The following is an 11,973-nucleotide window of genomic DNA, read 5'->3' on the forward strand; positions in this document are numbered from 1 at the left end:
AATAATAATAAATAATTTAATTCAACATCAATAACAATCTAATAAAATAAATCTTCTTTACCTAATAAATGTTCAAAGTGTTTACTTTTGATTTCAACGCATTTTACAACATATTTTCTTAACAATCTTCAAATTTTAAATGATAAATTTTCATTTCGCATTGTTTTCGCTGCGTTTTCTGTTCTGTTTATTAATTTTTCTCGGTTATTAATTAAATTTTGATAAACTATGGGTTTCATATATCCCCAGATGCAAAAATTAATAGAATTAAAATCGGGACTTTGCGCAGGCCAAGGTATCTGAGATCTACGACCCATTCAACAATTGAGAAAGTATGTATTTAGGTAGTTTGGAACTGGGAAAGAAAAATGTGCAGGTGTGTCGTCTTGTATAAAAACCATATGTTGCCTCAAATTTAAAAGTAAATCATCCAGAAACTCAAATAGTTGGTTTTGGAGGAAATCTAAGTATAACTGACTATTTAAATTGGGTGGTAACTCATATGGCTCCAACACATAATTGTCAACGATTTCACTCCAAATGTGAATTTTAAATTTATGTTGAAAATTACGTTCAGTTATTACATGCGGGTTAGTTATATCCCACACATGCTTGTCTCAAAAATTAAATACGCTTCGACGTGTGAAAGTTGCTTCGTCCGTAAACAAAATCTTATTAAAAAACATAGGATCGTTGTTTTGGCGCCTACGGCAAAATTGTGAAAATTGCATTATAGCGGAAAAATCAGTTTCCTGTAAATTTTGCACAGGTGTAAAATGATATGAGTGTAAGTTTTTTTGATAAAAAATTTTTACAATCGATTTTTTGCTTACTCCAGTATTTGCTGCCATTCTCCTAATTTCTGGATTTTCAGCAACGCGTATTAAAACTTCTTCTTCTTGTTCTGGCTTAATAATTTTTGGACGTCCCATGATATTGTTAGTGGTGTGACTTAAGTGCCGATTTCACCTAATCTATCAAATATTCTCTTAAATATTTTGAAATAAGGTTATCTTCTATTTGGGTATCTTTGTAAATAACGTCTATGGGCCCTAAATCCATTGAAATTTTCCTGCGCATACACGCACAACATATCTCTCATTTCTAAATTTGAAAAAGAACTATGTCTTGGCATGTTGAATTTATATTTTAATATTTGTTTGACACTCGTTTGACAACTACGAGTAGTTCTGTCAATTATGATAATGTGTATATAACAGCAGTTATAAACAACTAAAAATGCAATTATATTTTCAAATGCAAATATCTCGACAACGGTGCATACTGGCAATATTCACAAGGTATATCTTTTTGACATAAATATGTTTTAAAATTCACATAGTTTAATAAAAACACGAATTTATTAACAAAAAAATTGTAACAATTCAAACATAATCGATACGAGGCAGATAGCGCCTTCTAGAGGATGGAACTAATTTAACATAATATTCCAATTTGTTATGTTGAAAAACCCCTAAATACCATTTTTGGTTGAATTCTGTACATTATTAAAAAAATTATAAAGAAAAAACGAAAATAAAATTGCGACTTTAACACCCTGTAATTCAGTTATTCTCAACTTTTTGACTAAGATAAATGTAGCTAAATCGCAATATTTTTACATGGAAAATCTGCCATTACTCTGTGTACCATTACCTAAGCCCCACCCTGTATATAATTTAAAATCTAAATAAAAGGACACCGTTATAACTAAAGATAAATTCAGTAGTTTCCAAACTTTTGTCCACCACTGTATGTGCTTCGGACATACATCATTTTAACCGCCTATTTTTTCAAATATCCCGTATATTATTTGAATAAAAAGGACATATGTAACTTTCTATATGACCACTTATAACAATTAACCTTAATAGAACCCGAACATTCAAAAAAATTCTTTATGCCACTTGGAAAATATTTCATTTCAGATTTCTGCTCTAGTAAAATTTAAAGGAATAACTGGGACAGAGCGTTCATCGAGAAGCTCTAAAAATGATCAAAATATTAGACACTTCCAGTCTATGATGTTATAAATATAATAGTTAAATATTTGTTAATAAATTGGATCGATATTATTTACTATGTGACAATTAGAAAGTTTACATCGCATGGATTAAATATTTGGTGCAAAGAATCAATGACGTTATAATACTTTCTTCGTGCTGTAAACACTCCGGATCAAATTTTTGAGATTTCAATTTAGTTCGGACTAAATAGAAGAGGCCAAATCAATTTTTCATAGCATAAATCCTTTATTATTAGTTTACATGCCCAATTTCAAACACACCTTCAAATAACAGCTGTTTTCTATTAAACTTTGAACAAAGTTTAATTATTATAATTTATTCCAACTTGGATTAAAAATATCTTTCAGAACTATACTACGATAGTGTAATTACACATGTATAAAATTCAATTGACCCTTTACCAAAATTATAATGCCCAAAGGTTTCGCTGAACATATACTTAAAAATATCTGCTTATTTTGAAATCACGATAATGTTATTGGTATTTATTTTATAAATTCATAGTAAGTATCTAATATTTCTTATTTTGGCATTAAATACAGCCATAGGCAAATAAATCATGTAGAACGAAACGACAAAATAATTAAAGTGAAGCAACTACTGCAGGGCCATCTGTTTGTGATAACGAATGAATTTCGAGTTCTTAAAAGATTTTTTTTTGGCACTGAATCCTTCGTTAATGTTTTGAATTTGTGGATTGAATTTATTAAATGAATGCAACATTATATTTTTCAATTAACATAAGGTTTTTTGACTACCAGTTTAAAAGACACCATTATTAGCTGTGTGGAATAACTGTAAAGTATGTCAGTGAAATGAATTTCACACTCCTATTTTTAACTTTTTAAGGTCTGTCTGATAACATAGTTGCCTTAGTTTGACTCCTGTATTTGTTTTTGTAACACATAAGTTCAATTTGAAAGAATTAAGATTGCATTGTGGTAACCGTTTTAGTATAATTTTCACCGTTTGGAAGTTATTGTTTGGTCCAAATCTGGCGCGTGTACGTAGTTGGGTCGATTCACCCCTTTCGATACGATAACCGTGAACTACGTAGATCGTGGACTGGATTGATTGATTATGAAAGACCACCTTGAGTTCGCAGTCTCAGAGACACTGTTTTCGCGTATAAAAGAAACTAGACCTTCTTAACTTAACAAAGGTTTATTGGTAACATTAACAACTATACAATATTGAGAAATGCGTTATTTAAAGAATGTTGACGAAAACCTAGCGCGTACGAGTCCGTGATGAAGTAGCGAGAAAAGAGAGCTTCTTCAGTTTCGCACCCTCCTTAAGTACTAATACGGAGGTGTAACACCCATAGACGTACCCCCGTTAAGGCCCCATTAGCGGCTTCTAGGCTACTTTGTCGCGTTAAAGCGTAGCACTTAGAGGCACGATCGCTGGGCTTTTATTGGAGCCCAGCCATTGTATTCGTTTGGCGGTACCTTTAATTTAAATTCGCAATATTAGTCCGACAAAGAATAGTGCTGGAAATCCCAATCATAAAATAATTTCCCTCAGCCGAAGATGGGTGTTAAGCGCTGGGAATTCCAACAGTATTACCCAATGGCTGGGGTTGTCCATGGGCGTAACATCAGTTTGTTAAACTAACTTTAATCCGTGATAAAACAATACGTCGCAAGTCCTAACACCTTTATTGGGTAAATGGAGAATGGAAGCAATTAGTTCATGTGAATTACCGGTTTTAAGTTTGAATAAAAAGGTAACGATGGCCTGTGTGGTGGTTCTGTTACAAGAATTTCTAAGAGACGTTAGCATTTCTTTTAACTGCAATAAATTCTCCCAAGTCAAGCTTGTGAAAAGTCTTAATTGTGTTTCGGGCATAGAAAAATCCGAGACTTGATCAAACAGACTTTTATCACAACCAATCGCTAAGTTTTCCATCATGCAAGAGAGCTCTTTCGATGTGATTTCAGAAATATTTGAATATACTTTGATCTTCATTAAATTTTCCTTAAAAAATGAGTCGAAAATGATGTGACTTCTACAGCATCTAACGCCAACTGGAATAAACAGTTTTCTTTTCGCGTAACTCTGGCAACGAGCCTTCTCGGGAATCAACATTAAATTGGAAGTTATATTACCATTACAAATGATGCAATATTTGTGAGTTGCAACGGTGCGATCGATTTCCAGATTAACTAATTCTTCGGCCTATTCATTAGATGTTAAATTACACAGTCTACGATACGAGGTGGGCGAAATCGTTGTGCATGAGCGCCGAATGGATTCAAAAAAATATATTCAAGTATTGGAAACGGCACTTGACCCGTCTTTCAATCAAATGTTTGGTGACACCAACATGGATGACGTCCGTTTTCAGCAAGACAACGCGCCACGTCACAAATCGCGAACGACAATAAAGTAGTTCTCGGATAATGGGATTGAGGTCATAGATTGGCCTCCTCAGTCACCGGACCTCAACCCTATTGAACATCTTTGGGCTATACTGAAGCGCATAATTAAAGAGCACTCTATTACATCAAAGGAATCACTAAAAAATGTTTTGATTCAGGAGTGGCATAATATTACTCCACAAGAATGCCGACGTTTAGTGTCAACTTTACCCAAAAGAATCGCCGTTGTTATTAAAGTTAAAGGTTTTTCTACTAAATATTAATGTTTAATGTTTTACTTTAATAAATATTCCTATTTTGATCAACTGGTATTTTCCTTTTATCTCGAATATAAAATAATTTAAAATTATTGAATTTTAACATAAGTGGCAAATACTTTTGGCCAAGGCTGTATTTAACTTCAGGATCACGTGTATCGTCTGTTTCAAAATCATCGCTATTCTCGCTGATATTAATCCGAATCGACTCTTCTACCACGGGATCTTTAGAGATGTCATTTAGAAGTCCAGCGTTTTGCTGAATTGGGACCAGCATTCTTTGCTTTTTATAAAAGCAAATGCAACAATATCCGCATACGGTACGATTGTGTTGAACTGCAACACAGAATACTTTTGAGTATAAACGGACGTCTTCAGGCGTGTTGATACATTTTGCCTTTCCAGGCACTTTCCTCCAGGCACGTGAACAAATCACACACTTAACATTCAGCGATGTTGATGTGGAAGATAATGAATCATTAGATTCCATAATTTAGAATAAATAATAATCCATTTTAAAAAACTGCGAAAAATTCATCGAAAATTGCCAAGTAAATATATACACCAGGTACACACCACTTGGCACAATAGTTTATTGCTATGTGTACAGGTATACTAAGCTATAAGTGAGAAAAAATAATTTATTGCGATAAATACGGTTTTTTTTGTATAGTGGTCTGCGTATACTTTGAATCGTTATATCCCAAATACTGAATTTGGTACAAATCTGATTTAACGTGGGGAGATACTTCGAGAGGCCCTCTACACAGTATGCAAAAATGGTTAGTGTACCAAAGTGCGAACTCCTCTAAAATCACCTAAGTTTTTTTTTTTAGATTTCGGCCCTTTGGCATCAACCGATAAATCTGCAAGTATATGAAAATAAGAAGGTGGTTACTGAAGGACGCACCATTTTGCTCCACGCTGTACGATGAATAGTTCCCGAGATATGGCGTTATAAAGTTTTCACCCTCAACCCCGTCCTACCCTTGAATGGTGAGACTTAGGAAGTTGAAATTTTATGTGGTAAGTCCTTTAAGTGATAATGACAATAGGTAAAAATTTCAGATCGATCGCCCGTGGGGGCCGAATTGACCCCTTAACCTTACACGATCTTTGGTTCTTATATTCTACGCACATTTTGTATCAATAATAATAAAAAGCAAAAACTAATAAAAGTTCTTGGAATACCCCATTTAGGGAAAGACAGAAAAGAAGAGGAGAGAAGAAAAACAAAATCTTCGAAAAGAAAGTTTGAGCCGCAGCCATTTGACTGGATGGCACTGTATCACAATACACCCAATGATCTTGATAACAAAGGGACGAGGCTAAAGGAAAAGAAATGTGTTGTGGTCGATACTAGAAAGTGAGTTATTTTAAATACCTCATAATTTCCATTTTATACATTTTATTTCTAACGAGAATTTTATTTTGTTTCAAAACGTATGCATTTGCTGGTTGTCTCTGAGAGGTTATTAACCCTATGAACTTTATCGTCTTTGTTACCGGTTGAAACAGTAAATTACACATCCAGATGACACTTTTTTTCTATCGATAACAAAAGATTGCGAACCCAAGGTGTACATATCGCCGAAATAAGCTATTGCTCGAGACAGATAAGAAAATGTTTTATATCGTAATGTTTACTATTTTTTCCCTACTATTTTTTGAATAGATATATTTTCTCGCCTTTTTTCCTAAAAATAGTTGATTAATAAGTTAATAGTTACAAGTATGTGGATCATTATTGTGAAATATTTATGCCCCTGATGTTTTATATCCAGGTGCTACCCCCATAGGAATTTAAATTTAATGATTAAGTCCCAGTGTTATATTCCAGAACCTGGGCGTATAATACACCACTATTTTCAATCACATATTAATGAAAATAAAAAGAAAAATATGGAATTTTTAATCAAACCGCGGTATAGAGGGTGTCGCAAAAGGAGATGTAAATATTTTAAGGAGTGATTGTGTTTGATAAAAAATAGGCAAATTTCATATAAAGATATATCGGCATACGAGCCTCAATGAAGCTAAATTCTTTTAAACGGTGGCTCCTGAAGATGGTTTTTTAATCAATATAACCGAAACGGTTTGAGGTGACGTTATAAATTTTTTAATATTTGTTAAACGGACCGGGGTACTTTTGGCACTAACTTTATTCCGAGTTTGGCAATTTGATATTTAAATTTATTAGTTATCGCCTACGATAATAACTTAATTGGTGCAGTGATTATCTGAAAAGTACATTGTGTTCACTTTTTGACATATTTTTTAAAAGTTTGATTTGACTGGTTTTTGGATAAATGAATTATTTATGTCATCCAACTTCTAATAAAGTACCGGAACGATTGAGCTTATTTAAAAAAATCTATCTATCTCCTTAGTATTTTGAGGGACAAAATAATAAATGCGACAAAAATTATGAATTCATGTTCGTTGCACGAATTTTCTATAAGAAGAATATTTCGTGAATAACATCCTCGAAGAATGTAGCCACAAGATTGAGTTATATCAGTTGATTGTAAGATTGCAGGGATGACTATTGCATTAGTGTAAATTACGGCTGTAATTGGTTTGTGATTGGTTCAGCGTGAGAAGAGGAAATTGTTATTAGTTAAAATACTTAAAATTTTCAGGATTTTGATGTCTCTGCGCAACACTGCAGCTATAAAAATGTTAGAAAATATGGAATATCTTTGCACCATCCCTACTTTGAAAGTGGTTAAAAAGAAACCGTTGGGAAATGAAGTGGATTATTGCGTGTCTGGTTACAACTACGATAACCCCAACGATAGTCATTATTGTCCCCCACAATCGGTAAATATTTAACTTTTTCTAATTGTGACGTTTAAAATTACATTTTAAAATTGATTTCAAAATATTTTAAAATTTCAACGACGGGAAAGTTTCGTGTCGTGGGTAAATATTCTTCTCGTTTTAATTTCGTATAAGTCAGACTGGTGCGAATTTTACTATTACCGAACAAATGCTATTGCCTTCCTATTATAAGACTAGCTCTTTTTGTGTGACTGAAATATACAGTGTGTTCATTTTAGCTTATCACACCATTAAATGGCTGTAATATTTTTATTTTCTTAGATAAAGGTGCCATTCAAAAACACGTTTTATATGGTAATTTAAAATTTTCCTTATTACCTGTATTAATGAGGTATGTTAAGTATTCTTTATAAAATTTGAAAATTTTTTAATACATGGAGTATTTAATTTAAACGGTAGTAAAAAGTCTTTATAAAGACATTTTAACGTAGATACCAATAATTTTGAAGGTGTGACTATCCCATATTATTAACTGAGCCCCTTGCAATTTAAACGCAGATTCGTTTTTACTAAACTGCAATGTTATTTAGGAATATATTCATGACAATGAAAATGATATAGATAACCCGTCCCATGATATGGATTGCTCATTTCCAAGATCAATTAACAAGTACGCTCCAGAATTTACCGGCGATAACATGGTCGATGCACCTTATATAGTTTGTTGCAATATTTAAGGATCGTTGTGAGACATTAGAATGAATTAAATTGATGAAGGATTTTTGGGTAGTACAATAGAATTTATGTTGCAGGTACAACAATCTTTTATGCATTACGCGACCAGAGCTAAAAAGATGGATATGAAGAAACTGAAGGAATCGGTGTGGTGCGCATTAACGCAAAAAACAAAATTTGTAAGTTTATTTTTGAGCATATTCGACATTTTCTAGTTGATTCCTGATTTTCGGCTCAGATATGTGCTAAATTGAAAGAGTGATATATTTTTATCTAATGAAAAATGATAATAAATCATAAATTTATAATCATTATTTAAATAAGTTTTATATAAAGTCTAGTCTACACATTATGTTTTCTCGTCGTCTTTTGAAAAAAGTTTATTAGTTCAAAATGCATATCATAAAATGTACAAATTTGTCTTAAACAGTAAAGAAGCAAAACCAAACATCGTTCTTATTATTAACAGTCATTTAAGTTAGTTACCATTTATTGCTATTGCGCATGCATGTCATTGTACTGCCTGAACTTAATGATTCGTCGTCGTATAATTTTTTGGCAAAAGGTAAATAAAATAAATTTAATATTTATTAATACTAATAAGTAAAATAGAGAAATATAGAAAAACATGTTTAGTGCCAAGCCATTAATAATTTCTGTCGATGAATAAAATTAATTCCATAAAATATTTTTCAATTTTGTACTCTTATTGCAATCGATAAAATAAAGCAGTAGCCGATCTTTAATGGTTATATAAATGGAATGTGTTGAAATGCTAATTTCGTAAAACTGTAATTGATGTTGAAGAAGCACTAGTACTAACCATGAATGTACACAAGTAACAAAAAGCTCCATCTTTGTTAGTGGCGCGCCTTAGTAAAAATGGCATGCTCGTGTACAGATGTTAAAATCAGGATGGTTTTAACCTGTATTAAAGCATAGCAATATACCCACATGCGGGCGTAGCCTGAAGAAGAAAGAAGGAGGAGGAGAGAATAGAATATGGAAACCACAGGCAGTCATCAACCTTACTATTTTATGGAGTCGTTTATAAAAGGCATTTACTGGAAATGCATGAAGTATCTCCACTACATCATTGCTACAATCTAGACTGCTGTGGTTAACTAGTCGTGAAAAATTACAAACAAGAACTTGTTAGTGAATATGCATGGACATGTTAGAAAGGTGTTAACACGGTTTATGCAAAATTTCATTAGTATTTAAATAGAAAAGAAGAAGGACATTTGACAATCTGCCAACGCGCGTTTTTACTTATTGATTTCATGAGACTTCTGTGTGTGTATAAAGTAGATACACACACATCATGATGCATTCTGTAAACATAGTATTATTATTGCTGTCCATACAAGCCAATTTCTTGTCATCATTATGTTATTTAAAATTATTTTCTGATTTAAAATCATTAAGAGAATTCTCTTCTTTCCAGGACACATCGGCACAAGTGAAACGAATCCAGTTTTCTCAAATGTACCAGCAACTGCCGCAATTCCTTGATGAGAAAGTGGCATCTGAACTGTCCTGTCCATTAGCGTTTGTCGCTTTGCTTCACTTGTGCAACGAGCAAAATTTGAGTTTAAAGAGTCAGAATGATTACGATTTCTGCATTTCAAATTCGAATTTTTAGTTATATAATTTTTTTTTGTCGAACTCAATCTTGAATTATACATCATTTGAAATGTTGTATCTCTTTAAATATTTATGATAAGGAGTGCACAAAAAGTACTAAACCATAAAAATTTCGCAGTGTTTATCTTCTTGATACTTGCACAAAGAAAGTGAGTAGATAACATATTATGATTCTACGGTCTACTTTGTAAATAAAATTTAAATTGCGTTTTTATACAGTAATGTATTTATATGAAGTTTTTGCAAAATACAAAAAAGGTTATAAAAAATGGCATTTTTTTCTTATCACCTTCCCAAAATATTAATATACAGTACTGTTCCGGGCCAATCGAACACGAGAAAAACTAATCGAATTGACTGACGCTAAATTTCTTCCCATTATAATGCTCCGAGCCCAACGGAGCCGGCAGTTACTTTACTTCAAACTATCGAAGATAGAGAAACGATAAGGTATTTTTCACTGAATAGAAACGAAAAATTTATTTTAAAAATGTCGACTAGTTATAGTGTTTCCGAAAAAGTCCAAATCATTAAATGGTATTGCCAAGGGCAGACTTGTCGCCAAATTAGGTAATCTTTTTGGAAATCCTTCGGGAAGAAAATAGATCAATTCCCTCGTTGTCAACATTACATTTAATTGTTCATAATTTTGAGACATTGGGATGTATTTCGCCAAGCGCACATCAGAGCTTTGTTGAACTCGATGAAGACGTCGAGTTCACACAGATCCAGATCTTTGCTATGGCGTATGAAGGTCCCACACTCTGCAGCGAAGGCATTGCCGATGAAGTTGGGACCAGTCGTTCGTATGTTAGGAAAGTCCTAACAAAAATGGTTACCGATCCTACAAACCTCAAAAAACTCACGAGGTGTTTCCCGCAGATCACTTTCGCAGAATGGAATTTTACGACATAGTAATGGAACGTTCGAATCGTGATGACAATTTTCTCAAGAACATTGTCTTCACGGATGAATCGACCTTTCCATTATTAAATCGACCTAATTCTGCTCGTGTGCGATATTGGTCTGGGGAGAACCTGCACAAGTTTTTTGACGTTCGCACTTAGTATCCTCAAAAATTGAACGTCTGGGGAGGCATATTGGGTGAGAATATGATCGGTCCATTTTTCAGTGATGAAATTTTGACTGGCGCGAAATGCTTGGACCTGCTTCAACAACAAATAGTGCCCGAAATTCAAAGAATCGCTGGGAATCGATTCTGTGAGACCCGGTTCCAACAGGATGGATGCCCTGTTCATAATAGTCTTTTGGTCAAGGAATTTTTGTATCAAACGTTTCCCCAACGATTTATTACAGGGCAAAGGGGGACTATTTTGTGGCCAGCCAGATCTCCAGATCTTTCTCCAAACGATTTTTTTCTATGGGGGCACGCAAAATCTAGCATTTATGGCTTTGAGAGGGTTAATAATTTGGATGAACTTCGAGGAAAAATTGAAAACTCATTCCAAAATATCAGCTGTAACATGTTACGAAATGTTAAGTCATTTCATGATCGGTTAGGTTATTGCCTAGCTCAGGAAGATGGGATTTTCGAACAACTAATTTAATTTTTTCAATTAATTATCTTAACATTTTTATCATTTGGAATTCGTTTTTATTTTATTATTTTTAAATAGATTGAATTTTTATTTTGGCTAGAGAAAATCTTTTCGTTTTGAAGAAAGAATGAAAGATGTAATTCCAAGTTCATTTTAGGGATTGACGTATTTTATTAGAAGAGCGGCCGCCGCCGTCTACACTTCACACGTATCAATATCGCACTGATTTATTTACTGCACTAACTAGGCACTTGTCCTCGCGCGGGTGTGAGGTGGGAACAGATATGGCCATGATTTGAGTAGTAGTCAATTCGACTGGTTTTTCTCGTGTTCGATTGGCCCGGAACAGTACTGTATAATACCAGACCTCGAGATCTAAGGCACTCGAAAATTCCTGAACACATTCGTGAAACGCCTAAACGTCCAGATTACGACTGGGAAGTTTTCGCATGACCATTAGTTATTATTTGTCTGTAACAGATTTGAGACATTCTGTAAAATAAGTTATTTTACTTACATGGCTACAATCTATTTTATGTTTTTCTCGCCTTATACAAATTACATAGGGGGAGGTATAAGG

The 11,973-nt window shown here is 33.5% G+C and overlaps 1 long non-coding RNA gene and 1 pseudogene across 1 annotated transcript; one reads left to right on the forward strand and one right to left on the reverse strand.

Moving 5' to 3' along the window:
- Positions 1-317: 317 nt before the first annotated feature.
- Positions 318-1,135, reverse strand: LOC136417592 (uncharacterized; annotated as a pseudogene).
- A 6,932-nt stretch (positions 1,136-8,067) lies between these two features.
- LOC136417659 (uncharacterized) lies at positions 8,068-9,941 on the forward strand. The gene is made up of 3 exons (XR_010752830.1): positions 8,068-8,171; positions 8,265-8,366; positions 9,635-9,941. It is a non-coding gene; the product is annotated as an uncharacterized lncRNA (long non-coding RNA).
- Positions 9,942-11,973: the final 2,032 nt, after the last annotated feature.

This window comes from Euwallacea similis, chromosome 29 (genome assembly GCF_039881205.1).
Source record: "Euwallacea similis isolate ESF13 chromosome 29, ESF131.1, whole genome shotgun sequence".
NCBI lineage: Eukaryota > Metazoa > Arthropoda > Insecta > Coleoptera > Curculionidae > Euwallacea > Euwallacea similis.